At 44.8% G+C, this 19,369-nt stretch overlaps 1 protein-coding gene and 1 long non-coding RNA gene across 2 annotated transcripts in view; one reads left to right on the top strand and one right to left on the bottom strand.

Moving 5' to 3' along the window:
• The window catches only part of TBX5 (T-box transcription factor 5), an 83,452-nt gene that overhangs the window by 2,248 nt on the left and 61,835 nt on the right, over positions 1 to 19,369 (top strand). The gene's annotated exons all lie outside the window — the stretch shown is intronic.
• LOC142069377 (uncharacterized) overlaps positions 1 to 19,369 on the bottom strand; it is a 32,116-nt gene that overhangs the window by 1,696 nt on the left and 11,051 nt on the right. The gene's annotated exons all lie outside the window — the stretch shown is intronic.

The raw sequence follows: 19,369 nt of genomic DNA, 5'->3' as shown, positions 1-19,369 counted from the left end.
ATTTTCAGGATCGGGCCCTCCTTTTGTTTGTTTGTTTGTTCTTGCTTTAGATTTTCAAAACCCAAACATATTTTTAAAAATCGCAGTACAGCTGTGGAGGCGACCAGTATATTTCTGAAACCCTTGCCGGTCTCCTGTACCCTCCTCTTCATCTTTCTCACAGTCCAGGCTGAGCAGCACCCTAGAAAACCGGGGGAATTTAAAAAACCATTTTTAACATTCGATGCTACGTTTAATGAATGAAACCTGCTTCTTTGTTTTTTGTTGCTTTGCTGGGAAGTTTGGGTCAAAGCTTTTATTTTGTGTGTGTACGAAGCCGTTGTAACAAATCGGCACCCTCCTGATTTTGAAGCAGCGGAAAGGAAACCAGGAGTGATCGCCTTCAACCTAATTTGGAGAGAAAGCCCTGTGAAAACTCTTCAGACACTCAGACCCACAAGGGATCTGAACGGGGAACAGTCAGGACTTCTCTGCGAGGCGAGCAAGTGCATGGCAAGAGCTCACCGACACAGATGATGTATGTGGTTTAGATTATGGAAGATAGAAAAGAAAAGAAAAGAAAAGAAAAGAAAAGAGTTCTCCTGTAAAGCAGAAGAGATTAATTTCCTTAAAATCAGATAGATAGATAGATTAGATGGTTTTGCTCTTGTGATTAAGTAACATAATTTATCATTAGAAAGAAACTGAATTAATTGAGGGAATAAAATGGTGAATTTTTTAAATATTGTGTGTGACCAGTGGCCTGGTTTGCTCATTCGTGCTCTAACTGAGAAACCAAATACGATAATCAAAACAGGCAGGTAAGTATCTCCTTTGGACCTCTTCAGAAATAAGGGAGTCGAGTTTATTCCTGCAGTAACCTAACGGGCATACACCCAAACTCTAAGATCAATCCCAGACTTGAATGTACCAAGGAAATCTGTAATCCCGACTTGCTACGTGAAGAAATCATTCGTCAAAGTTACTTCGAACTAGAATTTGTAAAGCGTTCCTTAGAACTCTTCTTCCTTTCTGTGTGATAGCCGTGGAAATAAAGTCTCCCTCCTTCCCCAGCACACACACACTTGTCAGATAAATCTTTGTGTTTCTATCCTTCTAAAGGATTCCAGGTTTGGCGTGAGGGAGAAGTAAATGTAATTTCAAAAGACGATTTATACAGCCCAAACAATGGAAACCATAACACGAGATGACTTTAGAAAGTTGTCGGGAGGGATTTAGGGACCACAAACACATTTTTTCGTAACCATACAATATGGAAACTCTTAAAGAGCTGTATCTGCAGACATCTTGCAATGACTGGTCTTCCTTGTCATCTAGAGGAGAAAGGGTAAAATATATTAACTGAAGACACAATCTAAAATTACTTATACATTTTAAACATGCTGGCAGAGGTAACTGCCTGAAAGATTTCCTTCTTCTGGGGTAAATTAGTTCAAGCCGTTTCGCAAGGATCTGTGTGTGTGTGTATGTTAGTTTTATAAACATTTTAATTTCAAGCAAAAGAAAATCCTTCCCACAAGTGCAAGAATTCAGATTATTTCAAGAAGAACATACCGGAGTAATCATATGACATATAGATAGACCCGATCCTGCAAGCATGTGGACCCGTGAGAAAAAAGTATTCACCTGAGTAACTTTACTTACACGTGCAAGAACTGTTCCCAAGGCAGAGTTACACACTCACACACACCCCACTGGTGCACGCAAAGGTTGTGCATGAGTGTGTATACATATACATATTATCTACCATCATATGCATGCCATATGGTTACATGTTACATGCGTGTGTCCAAAATTCACCAAATGTAGTTTTTCTCCGCAAGCAAATATTCTATCCAAGACAACTTTGCCCAAGACAAACAAAAATACATGCTCGTTTGAAAACTGCCCTCTATAACCAACTAACTGCACTATAATAGTACTTCAACTAGTAGATCTGAATTTTCAAATACCTTTTTCCCATTAATGCTCTTAAGGACTTTTTTATTGGAATTTCCAGTAGAGAACAGTTTAAGGAGCAATTGCTGAGCTTCTGCCTCTTTTAATATATCCAAAAATTCCCCAGAGTCTCCTAGAAAATATTTTGCGCGAAAGTGAACGGAAAGCCCCTGTTTTGTCCCCAGAACAAAACACTGCACCGGAACGTGTGTAGGGCCCCGTAATGCAGCGTATAAGGACATTTTGATCACTTTATGAAATCATAATTATTAGAGTAACGCATCCACAGTGACAGATGTAGGCTAAGGCACGGACAGAAAGTGTTATCATCCTGTACCAAACTTTGGGGCTTATATAAACTGGTCCCGAACTAGGGGCGACGGGAAGACGTGACTAAGACGTTGTTAGATACAAAAAAGATGGGCCACACTAGATTTCCTTACTTAGGGGCCGATCCTGAGCCTATTGAAATCAGCCACAAAGCCCGCATTGACTTCAGAGGAGCCAGTAGCATGAGTGACCCCATGAGATCCATGGGGCTATTCCTGTGCGTAAAAACAGCCTGATACAAAAACCCACTGAAATCCATGGGTGTCTTTCCACTGAATTCAATGGGCCTTGGATCAGGCGTGTCAGGATCGGGTTCTGGCTTTGTCAGCTTTATCCCTACCCTACACCTCCATTTAACCCTTTTCAATTGCCAGCATGTATATACGAAAATCTCCCCCCGGTTGGTCTTCAAACTGCTTGGCATTGAACAACAAGAAGATTTTTTTAAACCTCTTTCAAGCTGAATTTATGTTGGTGTGATGAAATGCCCCTCTGTGTTTAACATTTCCAATGATCATTTGTTTCATTTGCTCCGTTGGCCCTTTATGAGAGCGCCTTTCGCCCGGGCATGTTGATCAGCCTCACTTACGTAATATTTTCTTTGGGATAGATTCACTCAGCCTAGGACCTATCAATGATTTCCTTACAGCTTCGTTGCACACCAGCTGCCTTGTTATCTGACCTTGCCCGAAAGCTTGTGATGGGAGAAAATGTTTGTTTTTTCTAGGGAGGGGGAAAAAAACACAACCGCATATTGAGTTGAAACAGTAAAGAAAACCCGACTGAAGGGTCCCTAGCAAGCAGGGCGTGTAAGTGTCCCTGAGAGATGAGCGTGATTAAAAGGGGCTGTAATAGTGTTAAGAGGATCTGAGTCGTGTTTGAAGGATCGGGCCCAGATGTGTGCCAGGTTTCCTTTGAGAGATCTCTGCAACAACTCCAACCAGCTTTTATAGCAGCAGGAGACCAGTGTACTGTACAAAGCACCTCACTTCCCCATCCCCAACAAGGAGAATAAGACCTCCACAGATTTCTATACAGCCCTTCCTCACTCCAAGCGGCCCCATTAATTCTCTCTTCAGGGGAGGGATTAGCCCCTACTAACTGTAAGGCTGGCAAAACGGAGGCTCTCAAATAACCAACTGAACCTTAGCCTCTTCCTGGAGTGAGATCAACCAGGGGCCCTATCCTGCCTTCCTAGCGCAAGGATCTACCTGGGTGGGCTTAGCCGTGCGCTCCATTTTGGTCAGTTCCACCCTGTTTGCGCTCTTCTATCTGCTATGCTATGGGCTGGCAGAATGAAGAGAATCTGTCTTTACAATTCCCCAGGAGAGTGTGGATACATATATATTTAAATGTGCCCCCTCTGGCTTGTCTTCTAAGCATCTAATTCTACCAGAGCCCAGCTACCACCAAGCCCCTCTGGAAGGTATATTTGGGGCGGAGGGAGGGAGAGACAACTTTACTATAAGTTTTATCAGGATCTTACATCGTAAACACGCTGCCAGAGCTGGCTTCTATTTGCCGACATTCGGGGGTGTCTTTCTTCTATTTCTTGTGTCTGAAGATTGTTTCACCACCACTCCCCCCTGGCGTATAAAATCTCCGAGCGCAGCTATTTCACTTATTGCAAACCAAAGGTGCAGCTCCAAAGGGCACCTACATTGCACCCGATCCGGCAAATGTTTTCCCAAGCAAAAGGCTCTTCGACCTATTGACTTATGGCCCAGTGCAGCTATCCGGTATTTCGTGTTGCCGAAAGAGCTGCGTCTCATCGCGGCCTTATTCCAGACTCCGTGGGGGCGCTTGTTTAAAAGCTCCGCGCTGCCGCTGAAGAGGGCGGGAGAGAGAAACCTTGCAAAGAGCAGAAAAGTGTGTGCCGAGAATCCCAAACATCGGCGTGAGGAGGTTCAGGGGAAATGCATGGGGAGCCTGCAGGGGTCTGTCCCGCTCTGGTGCCCCATGGAGACGCACAATGGATCCTTGATGGTATTCCCCCCGGCCCCAGGTTTGTCAAAACGTGCAGCGAGAGCTACACATGCTGGATTAGTATAGATAGGAGGTACACACACAGATCCGGCCCCCTTCCACCACGCTCGCACACCTATGCTTTCGTGCCACACACACAGAGTCACATGTAGACACACATCTGTGAGGACTCACGAGCATTCACAGCAACCTCACAACCACTCGATTGGACACGTGCACGTTCCCACGCTCTTTTCACACTCACTTCGCCTCTCCAGGAAGCCCTTTGGGAGCAGGGATGGACGGTGTCTTCCCACGGGATTGTACAGCGCCTGGCACAATGGGGCCCAGTGCTGCATTTAGGCTCTGCGGCAACACAAATAATAACGAACTATATCCCATGCTTCATCGACAACGTTCCCCCGTGTGTGTGGGATGTGCTTTTAACTAAGCAAAATGTAAAAGTTACAACCACCTGTTAAAATAGCCCCTCCTCCAGCCATTATTGTATTGCGTAAACGTGAGCGCTGGGACAGATCTTGCTCTATTATATCGGTGCAAATAGGACGTGCTCCGGATTTACGCCGCTGTTCTGGAAAATTGAATTGGGCCTATGGTGTCCTAAGCAGCCATAATAGGATTTGACGTCCTTTGGTAGCTGCCTTTCAGGACATTCGGTGCCAGGGCTGGGCTAGACACGGGATAGCTCTGGTGGGGATGTCTTATCAGCATCTGGACTGCGCTCAAGTCTGTGGAACAGAGCAACAGACAGATTGTTACAGCCGCCGTGTAGGGTTACGAGTTCGGGCTCTCTGCTCTCCCCAATAAAAACTTCTCTTCCTCTCCCGTAAAATGCCTGTTTCAGACAAACCAACAACACCACAATTTCCCTTGTACCTTTCAGTTTAGCTGTTCACGTTTTACCCTCTGGCTACACCACCAGAGAGGCTAAGTGAAATATCTGATTGACAGGCTAGATAGTTAGTGGGCTTCCAGGCTTTCTGTAATCATATTAATTCTCAGTTTAACGAGTCCGAATCACAGCATAGAGATTTTCGACTCCGAAGAGCACGGCTGAAGATTAATCAATGTAAGATATGTCTTTATGGGGGAAATGTGCCTTTGTACGTGCTATTAAGTGCGTGAGCCCCTATGTATGGGGGTCGCTTATTTCAGCGTGAACATTAATATTCCCTTGAGCCAGGCTGTGGGTTAATAGAATACATTGATTTATAAACAATGCCGGTTGAATGGCTCGATAGCGCAGTGCTTACTTCAATTAATCACCCATTGATTTAATTGGGGCAATCTCCTGCAGGACCCTAGGAGCGGGCGTCAATAAGAATTGTTTTGCAATCTATTTGCATCCGCATTATAAACCTTTGTCACCATTCCCTGAAGGTTGTTTTCTTTTTCTTTAAATGAGTACATGGGTTGAAACAACATTAGACTTGCCGCACAAATTGACCAACGTCAAGAAATTCAGTGTTAAGACTTTCGACTTTGCCTTCCGGTCTTTCCAGCGACAAAAATGTGTTGGTGAGTTGCAAGTTTCGGAGTTAGTTTGAATTTCCTCTCTTCTGTGCGGTTGTATCTCAAGCATTGTTATGTGCAGACAGCCATACGCACTGACATACACACACATTCAAACAAACACACACACACATTATTGTCTGTGATCTGGCTTTATTAACGTATTGGCTGTATTCTTTCAAACGTGTCATATATATGGATATCACACGTGCCACTCCTAAGCTTTTACTAGCGGTAGGTCATTTGATCACAAATACAGTATTTTGTGAGTGTCTGTCCATATATAAATGCGTGTGTGTGTATGTGTGTGATCTTAGTGCAGAAATAAATCCCCTCATGGATGGTTGTGGTGCTGTTAGTTAGTTAGTTAGTTTTTGTGCGGTTTTTGGTTGTCAGCTTTTTGGGCGGGGTGTGTGTGTTGTTTTTTGTCCTTTGAAAATAAAAGCACACCAGGCTCCAGTAAAGTGGGAAGCCTGTGTCAATTTCCTTGAGCAGCTTTGGCACTTTAAAATGTGGAGACTTAATTAAACATCTACACTAACAGTTGCATTATAAAAAGGCATCCGTAACCCAGGTCAGTTTCTTTGGGGAGTCCCACTAGATCTTCTGTTTTAATTTCCCAAACTCACCCAACAGCTTCTCAAAACGAGATTATAAATAAAGCCGGGCTGCAAACGGCAGGGAATGAGGAGACATGTTTATTTTTCAATCATTGTTGGCTCCTCTCCATTCGGTGATTTTACTGCTGCAGCTTTAAGCCCATTATTTATTCTGATTCTCTGGCGGTGCCTTATGCAAGCTCTCGGGCTCTGCGATTTGTCTCTATCCCGGGTCCCAGAGCAGTGAAATTACAGGGCATAATAGAAATGTGCAAATTATAGGTTTATTAAAATGTAGGCAACGCAGCTCTCCAGCCTAAGCAGATGTAGGGTGGCTTTAAGTCAGCCCTCCTGACAAACAGCAGAACACAAAGGCAGTGGGATCATTAGAGGGCTATCCCCGCAGGGAGAGAGGAAGCTAAATCTTCCAGTGGGAGTCTGTCAAGAGGGGAACACATATTGCCCTTTAATAAGGATACCCAGTGCCATAGTTGGAGTTACTCTACCTGCCTCGGAAAGAAAGTTAAGGCTGCTTTGAGGCTAATAAGGAATGGGAAAGGCAGCTTCAAACGGAGTTCTTTCCTATTACAGATAATGATCATAAAACAGCCAAGCCCTTTACCATGGGGCATTGGGGCTCCAGAGAAGTCAATGGAGAGGCGGGCTAGTTTGCTCCTAAAGATCCCATTTGTGAATTCAAAAACCCTTGTCAGAGTGCATTGTATCTCCACACAACTTCCTCAGAGCCACGCGTCCCGGTGGGTTTGACTGGGAGCAAATGAAAGGACGTTGGTGTTTCCCCCTCCTCTCTCTGATGCTAGCACTGTAATAGAGTCTGGGGCACTGATTCGTTTTGGCTAATTCTCATTTTATAGTTTGGCTTTCTCCAATATTAATCACAAACGCGGTTATAGTCCTCTGGTGAAAAATAAGAGTTATTGATGGCGAAGGAAGTTTCTACAGCAACAGCAAGTTATTGAACGCACCGCGATTTTTAAGCCACAAAAGGACGTGTGTGAGTGTGTGTGTGAGAGAGAGAGAATGGGGCAAACTTTTCCAGCAATGTTAAGGGGCATAAAGATAAGAAGGGGATTGGATTCCTCAGTATATTTTCAGGGAATGGAAAATTAATCAAACCAAAAAAAAATCACCTCTAAGAAGGAAATGTGCATGGAAACAGAGCACAGTGCGTTTCAGAAAACACCTTCCCCCCTGTATCTTTCATCTCGCTCTCTTGATCCAGACAAGCCCGCTGGCTGCCGGTATTAGCACAAAGAAAAACAGAGATCACAAGAAATGCTGAAAGATCCCAGACTGAACCTCTGTCCTGGATGTTTCTCTGTTCTGAGCTAGTGGTTCCTCCCCACTCACGCCAGGCAGCTGGGGAATCCTGCCTCCGTTCTGATATGCTCACAATATAAGGTTTCAATATTCCAAATGGCCCCAGGCTGATTGACTTTACTGCTAAATAGGAGCGGCCATGCCAAATCTCTCATTGTTAACAAGCATGTTTTCAATCGCCTATCTTCTTCCCCATTGCCAGGTTACATACATTTGGACTTGTAACTTTTTGATTCTGTAGCAATCCGAGCAATCTGATGTTCATACAGAACTAACCTCTCCCCTCCCCCCCCCATCTGCCCTTTGATTGGACACTGCGACCAAAAGCGTTGTGGGCTTTGCTACTGCCAAGCATAGCACAAAGGCAAGGTCACTTATTCCGTAGCCTAGGGCCGTCGTCACGGATGGGACGCCCAAGGCATAAGGACCCCTGGCAGGATGGACATTTGGGGTGGGATTTTCTAACGAGACCGAGTCTTGTTGAAAATCAGTCAGATTTGGGCTCCTAGAGAGGGAAACTCCACCCTTGGAGCCTGAGTCAGAGCCCTGCAAAGCTCAGGAAAAGACTCCAGTTGCCTTTAGAGCAGGCTCATGGCGCATTTCAGGAGATCCAGAGCTGCGAGTCTGGCTGCAGCCAAGGTTTCAATCACCGAACCCCTGACCATCAGTCAAGCAAACATGGTCAGATTTCAACACATACTGGTGCCCTTATCTAACATTTGAACTCCTGGCAATTGTCATCATCATCTTATTAACTGTGAATACAACCCTCTGAAAATTGAGCAGAAACAAGGCACATCAAGAAACTCTCTAATTCATTTATTCTAATTTCCCTTTCTTATGGACGGCTCAAAGTAAATATCGAGGCAACACCCATTATTATTACTAGGAATGAAAGGACAGATTCTGAATGTGACTCCGAATGAGTGGTAGGTACCTTATTCCCTGACTAGCTCCCATTGAAATCAATGGGGCTACTCACAGAATAAAATACTAGCCAATATGAGTAAGGGTGGGCAGAATCTGGTTCGAGGATATTACATTAAGAACTCTACAGTTCTCACAGCGCCTAGTGCAGGGAATCCTGATCCATGACTGGGGGGCGGGGGTGGGGGCCTTAGGTAATACAAATTTGTGGCTTACTAGATAGAATTCTGGCCTGAGCGCTGGGGTCTATTCCTGCCTCTGCCAATCAGTGAGAGTGGGCAAGTCACTTCGCATCTCTGTGCCTCCATTTGTAAAATGGAGCCCATAATACTTACCTCCTTTTTAATGTACTTGTAGGTCTACTAATGAAAAGCACCGCGTCAGTGTTGGGTACTATACAAGGTTTTCAACCTTTGGGCCATTGATTCCACAGAGAGATTGTTTTAAGGGCACCTTCCCATCTGTTCCAGATGATCGCAGGAACCACGCCCCTTAAATCATCAGATGATGCGCGTACATTCCTCTAGCAACTACAGCACGGGCTTACATGGAAACGTATTAGGAAAGCATTTAATGCATTCTTAGCTCCCTATATCATGCAATTTAGCAAGTCCATTCAAGGAAGAAAGCCAGCTAGGTGACTAGCTCTTCCGACCATCAGCAAGTTCTTCATGAATCATCGTGGTCCAAAGAACATCATTTGAGAACCGTCATTTTATGATCATGGGCTTCTAGTCCTTCTGGGAGCTTTGTTAGTCTACACCTTATCTCAGGGAGCAAGAGGAAGTCATTGACTCTGCAGAATTGCATATTGAGAGCTACAAAAGATCCCTATTGGTTCCCAAGTGGTTGAACATGTAAATTGTTACAATACCAAACAGCTGTTATTTGATTTCTGTAGATATTCCCCAAAATTTGACAAAAATTTGAAGCAAACATTCTTTCCAGTGAATTTGTTCACATGGGGCCCACTTTGACACTTCTCTGAGTCAAAGTGTGGCTTCATTGGACATTGGGTCAGATCCTGGGACATCTGCAGAACAAAGCAGACACAAAAGGGCACAAAGACAGTCAAAGAGAATGTATTTAAAAAATCCAACTGAAACTCTCCATTGAACATTCAAAATAGCACCCATTGAACATTCAAAATAGATAATAATATGCTGTAAAAATGAGCATGACTGAAAATATTTTCAGGCAATCACATGGTCATTCTTTAAAAGTCTGATACCAAGATGTCATGCCCACTTTGTAATTTTTGCATCAAAATTTACCCATCAGACATCTCAGCTCCTCTCAGTGAAACAACTGGAAATTCTGTAAATAACCCTGGCATTCGCTGCTTGCTCTACAGCGCTGATTCTCAAACTGTGGTTCAGGAACACTCACTGGTGTGTTTCAGAGAGGTGGCCGGTCACACGGTGTTGTCTCATCCTCCTTGTTTCCAGCTGCTACATCACATTCAAAAACACATTAAAAAATTAAACCCTTTTCTAATATTAGTTTTCCATGTAAGTAATTCCCATAGTTGCCACAGGGGTGATATGTGCTCACAAATGGGAAAGGAGGTCATTCACACAACCATGAATGGAAGGGGGCATGGTGTCCACACAACCATGAATAGGAGAGGAGGTAATGGGGCAATTGGGAATAGGAGGGGAGGTGGATCTGGTTGATGGGGAATGGAAGGGAAGGTGGGGCATGGACAAAGGTGGTTGGGTTTGGGAGATGGTCCATGATACAATCTCTGTGTTCATAGATTCATAGAATCATAGAACTGGAAGGGACCTTGAGAGATCATCTAGTCTAGTCCCCTGCACTCATGGCAGGACTAATTATCTAGACCATTCCCGACAGGTGTTTGTCTAACCTGCTCTTAAAAATCTCAAATGATAGAGATTCCACAACCTCCCTAGGCAATTTATTCCAGTGCTTAACCACCCTGACAGTTAGGAAGTTTTTCCTAATGTCCAACCTAAACCTTCCTTGCTGCAATTTAAGCCCATTGCTTCTGGTCCGATCCTCAGAGGTTAAGAAAAACAATTTTTCTTTTTCCTCCTTGTAACAACCTTTTATGTACTTGAAAACTGTTATCATGTCCCCTCTCAGTGTGCTCTTTTCCAGACTAAACAAACACAGTTTTTTCAATCTTCCCTCGTAGGTCATGTTTTCTTGACCTTTAATCATTTTTGTTGCTCTTCTCTGGACTCTCTCCAATTTGTCCACATCCTTCCTGAAATGTGGCACCCAGAACTGGACACAATACTCCAGTTAAGGCCTAATCAGAGCAGAGTAGAGCGTTGTATTATAGAAAAGCTTGAGAACCCCTCGTTTAAAAGAATGAAAAGCTTGATGAGTGCTTTGATTTTAATTAATAGTTTGCTATCGGAAAGGCCTTTGGAATGGTGGGTTTGAGGATACTGAAAGATCAGCACCAGTTCTTGAATTAAAATCTCCATCTTCTTCTGAATGGAGGTAGGAAGAGAATGGTGCTGCTTGCTGAATGAAAATAAGCCTGTTGTTGTACGAAAACTGCTCATGCATTGAACAACTGCATATTCAGTGCAAAGAAGGTCATTACACTGAAATTTTAAATGAGCCAAAAGTTTGGGAAGAGGAAGTCCCTGAGACATCGTGTTAAATTGACCACCATTAACATATGAAATTCTGAAGAACAAAAGTTGTGAATTTCTCCCAGCTGTAGTAAAGATAGCAAGTTGTATAGCGCAGAGCACCATCAACCTAAATTCCTTGACTGAGGCTTCTAAGTGCTACAGCTACTCCTTCTAGTAGGGAAGCAATGTTCATTCCTAGAAGAGGAGGGATTTGAGGTACTGGGAATCTATATGGTGAACCCACAGTTTTGGAAATAGTCAGCCATATACATTTTTAAATCAGCAGCCCAAAGGCTATTTTCAACTTTCCTCTGCAGCATGGGACATGGGTCACTTGTCAGGATCATCTGGGCATATCTCACATAATCAATTCCCTGTCATTGCAGGGGCCTCACACATTGGTGGAACCTTGGTCTCTCCTGTTCTCAGCCTCTTGCACACCACCATTTAGTCTCCTGAGGGCTGTAATACTTTGATCTAATTCTGGTTGCTGGATTTGGTGTGGGGGTGGCTGGATGATGTTTAGTAGCCTGTGATAGACCTGGTCAGACTAGAAGGTCTGGAGGTCCCTTCAGGCTTTAAATTTTACGACTCTGTGTCCACCATCATACAAATTAACTATAGCAAGGCTGTTGGAGGAACAATGCCCAGTTATAAGATGTCTCCTTCTGACTCTGTTTTACTCACAGTGAGAGCGGATAACATTTCTCGAGTAATATGGCAATGCCCTCAAGCTGAAGTTGTAAAAGTTTGGTTATGTGCACTGAGCCTGACACCTGCATTATTTCAAGGGCAAGTGCACAATAGAAGGGAGATTTTGCTTCACTATTGATCTCAGCTTCCACTTGCAAAGACAAATGGATTACTTCATGACAGTCACCCAGGCTTCATAGATGCGTTTCTACCCCACAGGAAGGCTTCTTATGCCACAAATGCATCTAGGATTTGCTGGCTTCTTGTTCACTCTTATGCCAAGCTTGCCCATCCAAGTCACAGTGCAGGAAAATAACAAGGTCACACATTCTTCCATTGTCTTTCCTTCACACACAGATGTTGGCACATCTTTGAAGAACTATGTTGCATTTTGATCATCTGCCAACAGAGGCCACTTTTGTCATGACTGTAAATGTTTATAGGTTCAAAGTCTCTTAACAACAGATCTGTTGTTACAACAATTTCTTGTCTCCATGCAATGGAAACAGTTGTCTCTGCATTGGTTTCTTTTGAAAATAATGCTTCTTTCCTGGTTCACACAGGCATCTAAGGCAGTTTTCTTCATGATAAAGACAATATCTGGTAATTTATACATCAGCTGGACAACTGGAGGAAGGGCAGGGGTGTGTGTGTACATACTCTGCATGTCACTTCTGGCCAACAACTGCTTTGTCCATCTTAACAGTTCATTTCCCACATAGAGATCCATCTCCTTTTTCTTCCTACCTGGGTTCTGGTTCCTCTTCCAGTTACTCATGATTTGTTCTCTGTTTCATATAAAGACAACATAGACAGAGGGACTTTATTATGTGGTACTAGATTCCTTCAGGGTGAATTAAGGCAGGATTCCCAAGGTCAGTAGTCAGAGACAGGTACAGTTAATTTGATGCAGAATACCAAGTAGCAGTGTAGCATACAGCTAACTTTTGATGACTGGAGTATCTGCAGGCATGGTTTTGCTTCCCTCACTCGGGAAGAAGATCCAGGATTCAAGAATGGGTGGTATATAAGAGTCCATGGGGGGAGCAGAGAGGGAAGAGTTTCAAAGGAGAACCAGAATTGTTCTATAATTTGGCCCTGGATCCATCCCTATATTGCCACTGACTGGTTTGGGGCATTATCTCTATTTTCCCCTTTCAAGTGACATCACTGACCTCTTTCCATCTCATAGGATGGCAGGTAGGTGAATACAAAATACGTAGCACCAAGGAGACCTTTTCAAAGTGAACAAGTGAAACCAATCCGATTTTTCTGGAGCAGCCATGGCAGCAAGTGAAAACAATCCCCAGACTTGGCAAGGAAGTGGCAATTACACTGCTATGATACTCTTTTCCTAGTTAGATAGCTAATCACAATGCATACCTACCTATCAATCAAGTGACCATTACCATAGCATCTAAAGCATTAATGATGCGATTACTAGTGATGCAAGGTATCCAGACATGTGGAAATCATCATTACATTATTAACAGGGTAATCCTTAAAGCCAAATCCCAGTACTGTACTGTAAGGTGTCAGTTTGTGACCCCACACTGTCAAATATTAGCCTATGAAATCAACATTATATAAAACTATGATTTTATTTTACTGATTGTAGAGACGCCATGGTCCTGTTTCAGATGATAGATAAATAGATAGATATAAATTCACCACTGGTGCAATGTCTAAGGGATGCTATAAACTCATACTGCCCCAGGCTGCTGTAACAAGATGTAATAAGGCTAATATTACACCACCCACCCACCCAACGGTCCTAAAAATCCCAACCTTAAAAACTAAGCCACCACACCCCCAATGCTATAGTATAAACGGGGCGGGGGGGAGTAGACTTGCAACTCCCTGAGATGCCTGCTAAACACTGTAAAACAGAGTCTGAGACCCAGCATTCCCAATATACACACAGGATCCTTGTCCTCCAGCTTCACAGTCAATTGAGACATGAAATCAACCCAAAATTAAAAGTTACCTTGAAACCCCTGAACACTGATCTGCCCAGGGTGGCTGAGATCAGGGATGCAGGGCTAAAGAGTTCCAGGTCCATCCCATGGGGGATTTGAACATACAAAGTTCAATCTGGCTCTTAGAGGAACACCTTGTATGGACTCCCACACACACTGTGCCTGCAAACCCACATGAAGCACCTCATGATTGCACTGAGTTATGAAATGTGGAGGTCTGCCCTTATGGGGAGAAATATAGAGAATGCAATAGTAATTTATAACCCTTCTGTAGAATTCTATAGGGTGTTTAAACAGAAAAACAAACAAAAAATATAGAAAATAAATTATTCCCTATTAAGTGTTGTAGACCAAGTTCTGATCTCACTTCTACCAGTGTAAATCCAGAGAACCTCCATTAACTTAACTTGTGTTGCTCCAGATTTACACTTTGGACTTTGGAAAATTCCACCAGGCAACTACCTGCACTTTTAGATATCTCAATATGGCTCTCGGGCCCACAGTTATCTAGACACTGAACTTCCAGTCATTCCAATGGGAGTTAGGCCTCTAAATACCTTTGATGATCGGGACCTAAGTGCCTGAGTCATAGCTGACCATGGGACCTGGCACTTTTGAAGGTTTTGCCAAAAGTGCCGGCCTAAGCAGCTTACCCCACAGTTTGTATATACATTACAGCTGATGCTGCATTCTAAATTTACATTGGCCATTTGGGCTTCTTAACTTGTCTGTTTTGGGAGAAATTAGCCCCTGTGCAGAGGGCTTGTGCAAATTCTAAGCAATATGGCCATCCCACTTAAGGGTAATGAAGGACTTGCTCTTAGGGCAAATTTACTTTGGATTTCCTGCAGTCTCCACCCCATTTTACCCCTTTCCTTCCATGTTCCCTTTTATTTGATTTTTCACACATACTCATGGCAGTGTGTGCAATTATAATAGCATTTAGCTGAACTGCAATGTAAGCATATGGGTAGCCAGAACAGGACAGTACAATCTCCACCTATAAGAATGCACAAAGTAAGATGGGTGCTTGATGTCATAGCTAGATCATAATTTGACTTTTCATGTTGTCAGCTGTATTCTGGGGGCAGCATCAAGAATGTGTGCATGTGGCCAGAGAGAGCAAGAATGCATGATCAAATGAAGTTAGACTGGGATCAATTTTAATAGTTTGTGATTAGATAGATAGATAGATAGATTAGATAGATGCTGAAGTCCTCCATTTATACAAAGAACACGTACAACTAGTGACCTCCAAGTTGTAGGCCTGTACCAACATATAGTAAGAGACAGTTCCTTTCCCAAAGAGTTTACAGTCTAAATACACAAGGTAGACGAAAGAAGTATTATTATCCACATGTCACAGATGGGGAACTTAGACACAGCGAAATTCAGTGATTGTCCAAGGTCATAAGGATTCTATGACAGAGTCAGGAACTGAATTTAAATCACCTGTTTTAGCCCATTGCCTTAACTACAAAATCCACCATTGCCCTCTCAGTAGGCCCTACCTCACCCCTTATCTGGAGGGACTTTTAGAGCCCAGGAGGTAAACCAGTCTCTAATGCCCATTCAGCCTTTGGCCTCTGGGCTGAACCTCCCAACAAGCCTGAGACAAAGACAGTCGTGCACTAGGGACTGCACAGAGACTATGCAACTACTTCCGCATAGGGTACAGAACAGGATTTTCAAAGGAACCTAGGGGAGTTAGGTGCCCACATCCCATTGAAATTGAGCGGAGCACCTAACTCCTGTAGATGAATTCGAACGCCCCAGTCTCACCTGCTTAGAGCGTGTCCCAGAACTGCACCGTGAGATCCAATTGCCAAAGCTCCTTGGAAGACAGAGTGGGAGCGGTAATATTAGGCCCCCAGACCCCGTATGATTAACCGACTGTATAACTCACTGGTGGGGAGCACATTGGAGCTATGATGGGTGGGGTAAGATCTACCCAGGACCCTCAGCTGTAGTTCCACCTCGCTACTTATGTGTCTCTTTGGGAACAGGGCAGAGGGCAATGGACTTGAAGGCCCCCTTCGGGATTGTCCATATCAGCAGCATAATACTACACCCTGCTTTCACTGCGCTAATGGCAAAGACAAAGACAAACCAACAAAATTCCAGCCTTCCAGTGGGAGCAGATCTGGACACAGAGTTTGCAGCATAACGGGATATATGGATGGTTAAAGGGGGAAGAGCAATAATTATTTTGACGGGACAAATCTTTTCCCTCTGCTATTTCTGGGCCCTCTCTTGGGGTCCGTTACTAGGCAGATCTGGTCAATTCCCACATCACCTGGCCATTGTTTTTAAACGGGATCAGGGGGAGTTTGGCACTTGATTTCACACGGGATCAGGATCGGGCCCATAGCTATTCCCATTGAAATAAACAGGAGTTTAGCCATGGGTTTGAAGGGGGACAGGATCCGGGGTGGTCCCACTGCCGCTGAAGTCAATGGCAGGGTTGGCACTGATTGCAAACGGGGGCAGGATCGGGCCCGCTCTCTCTTGCAGCTGCAGTAAATCGGGGCGCGCCCCTCTCCATCCGCGTCTCACCCATCGGGCTGCAGCGCTAAACAACGATTTAATCGTCGCTAATGTATTTAAGCTGCTACAGAGGCGGATGCCATCAACTGGGGGGGGGGGCGGTTCGTTCTCCCGCCTCCCGTTCCCCATTTATAAGGCGGGTTTTTTTTCCACCCGGGGCAAGTTAAAAGCAAGTGGAGAGTTAAGTAAAAGCTCTTTATTACAGAAATAAAAATAGTCCAGGTCAGCCTGGGCTGGGGGGGGGGGAGCGCTCTTTCCATTAAAACTGCCATTTAAACCGAGGTTGAACTTGAAACTTTGACAGGGCAGTGAACGTCTTACTTCAGCGATCGCTTCTGCCAGAGCACTCCGGAGTGAGACCTGTTCCACTAAGTCCCTCGCTGGGCCCTTCCCTGGGGCTGGGGGCAAGATGAGAGAGAGTGAGTGTGTGTGTGTCCGGGGAGGGAGGGCTGGGCTAACTCGGCCAAGTTTAGCTTCCTCGCTCAGGCCACCATTCAGGGAAGACTCTAGCAAGGGCTTATGTTCATTCCTGTCCAGGAGGTGCTTCATCCATCCCTAGACAAGAAAGAGTTTGAGCACGTGCTTAACTTTACTCACGTGCACTTCCTTAAAAGCTGGTCTGGATTGGCGATCCTAGTCCTATTGGAATCACCATTGGCACGCCCCCACTGGGTTCATTAGGGCCAGAATGCTCACCCCACTCGCCAGGGGCCTGATCCTGCAGCTCTTACTCAGGAAAATCTGTTTGAAATCGATGATCTCAAGCGGGAGTGTTGCCTGGCGATTGGCTGCAGAATGAGACCCGCCGTATCCCCACCCCTCCTTTCCTTTTCGGGATAGGAGCAAGAGGGCAGAACAATCAGCACGTGTTGCTTTGGGAGGTTTGTTCTGTGATGTCTTTCCTTTCCAAATCCTCAACCCCCATTCCTGTCTAAACAATAGCTCGCCCACTGAGGTGCGTGAAGCAAAGGGAACAGAGCGTGGAACTGGCAGGGCTATTTTTCTTTCTTTGCAAAATTAAGCAAATTTTACACACACACACACAGAGAAAGAGAGAGAGAACCACACACCGCGCACTCATTTCCCAGGACTCATGATTTTTATTGGATAATTTGAACCAGAAATACCCTTATTTTATTTAAATGCATTTTGAGAATTTAGACTACTTCATAAAGAAGCAACAAGTGGAGCGGATTCTGGCTGGGAAAGACGTGAAACCTGGGCTCCAGTGAAATCAACGGGAGAATTCCTCCGACTTCAATGGAGCCCGGGTTTCACCCACTGCCTCTCAGCAGGTCCCACTCCGGATTCCATTCATGCCAAAGGGAGCTTTGCTATTAACTTTAGTAGGAGTCGGATGGGGCGCTTAACGGACAACTGGCCTCTCTCTGCAGAAATAAAAAAGCCCAGAGAGAATATCAGGGTTGGAAAACACCTCAGGAGGTCATCTAGTCCAAACCCCTGCTCAAAGTACGACCAATCCCCAATTTTTTTTTGCCCCATCCCTAAATGGCCCCCTCAAGGATTGAACTCACAACCCTTGATTTAGTAGGCCAATGCGCAAGCCACTGAGCTATCCCTCAAACCGTTGCAGCTAATTGCTTGAATTGGGAAATAAATGAATTATAATTATTACACACACACACTATTCTGGAGCTTTTCAGTACACACCAAAACAAAGAGAGAAGCTCGATTCCGCAGGACCAGCCCTAAAATACACAACCCGCAGTAACAACCCCCCTCCGCCCCCCAAGCCCTGCATCTCTGAGTGTAACACTAAACCAAACCGACCGTTGAGTTCATTCAAAATTCATTAATAAGCTTATTACCAGCCGGTAAGTGTACAGGGCAGCGGGAAATGGGTCCAGCTTGGCCTGAGCAGCCCCCGCCCTGCATGGGAGCCTCAAAGCATTGACTCGGTAGTAGGGGTCAGAGTAACCTTCACACCGGGCTCTTTGAATTGGTTTGATTCATGGGCCTGCAGCAGCGATAGGTCATATCGTCCATCAATCCCCCCCTTCCCCCAGGAAAAGAAAAGGGGGCTCAGCAATTAGTTTAGCGGGAACTTTCCAAGATCCCTTTGGGGTTTTCACACTGAGTGGGACCCGATCAGGGCGTGTAAGGAAACATATATGAGTCCAATGGCCGTTTACTCTTCTGTGTAGGGGAAAAGAAAGGGGAGCCGTCCTAGGCAAAGAACCGGGACTGGGCGCAGGTCTCAGACCCGTGGTCTCCCCTACAGTCGCTCGGAAAGAAGTAATGAAGGAGCAATTAACAAACCGGGAGAGTGCGCAGGACCCGGGGGCTTGCTGGGTGCGTTGGCGAGGCGTGTGGAGCTGGTCTGTGTGGGCGTGTGTTTGTGTCTGGGCCTTTATTAGCGTGGATGTCTGTGTTTGCCAGGGTGGGCGTGTTGCGTGCACATGTGGCTGTCGAGGCGTGTTTGTTTGTGTTCCTGTGTGCTTCATAACATTGCGGAGACAGCACACCCGGGAAAAGTCAATGCATTCACACAAGCCAGCATTGCAGACTCAAAAATAAAACAATCGTCAGCGAAACCCTAATGAGTCCAAGGGAGGAAAAGTGTCCCGTGAAGGTAAAATAACTAACTCAGAGTTAAGCAAATAACCTTCCCACCACTCCCTGCCTGAAAGATGAGCTATTTTGGGAAGTAATCGTTTGATACCTTCCTTCTGTGATGGGGCTGCTTCTTGCCTGTGGCACAGGGCTATTTTTTGTCTGCATCTTTAGACGAAACAAAATCACTAAACTGAAAGACGTCATTTTAATCTTGGACAAACCCTCCATCGCTGTCCTGTCTACCAGGCAGGGATGGTAGATCAGCTTTAATTCGGGATTCGATGGTTTCAGGTGATTGGTGGTTTCACTGCGTTTCACAAAGTTT

The sequence above is a fragment of the Caretta caretta genome, chromosome 15 (genome assembly GCF_965140235.1).
Source record: "Caretta caretta isolate rCarCar2 chromosome 15, rCarCar1.hap1, whole genome shotgun sequence".
Taxonomy (NCBI): domain Eukaryota; kingdom Metazoa; phylum Chordata; order Testudines; family Cheloniidae; genus Caretta; species Caretta caretta.
This window is presented reverse-complemented; position numbering and strand designations above follow the sequence as displayed.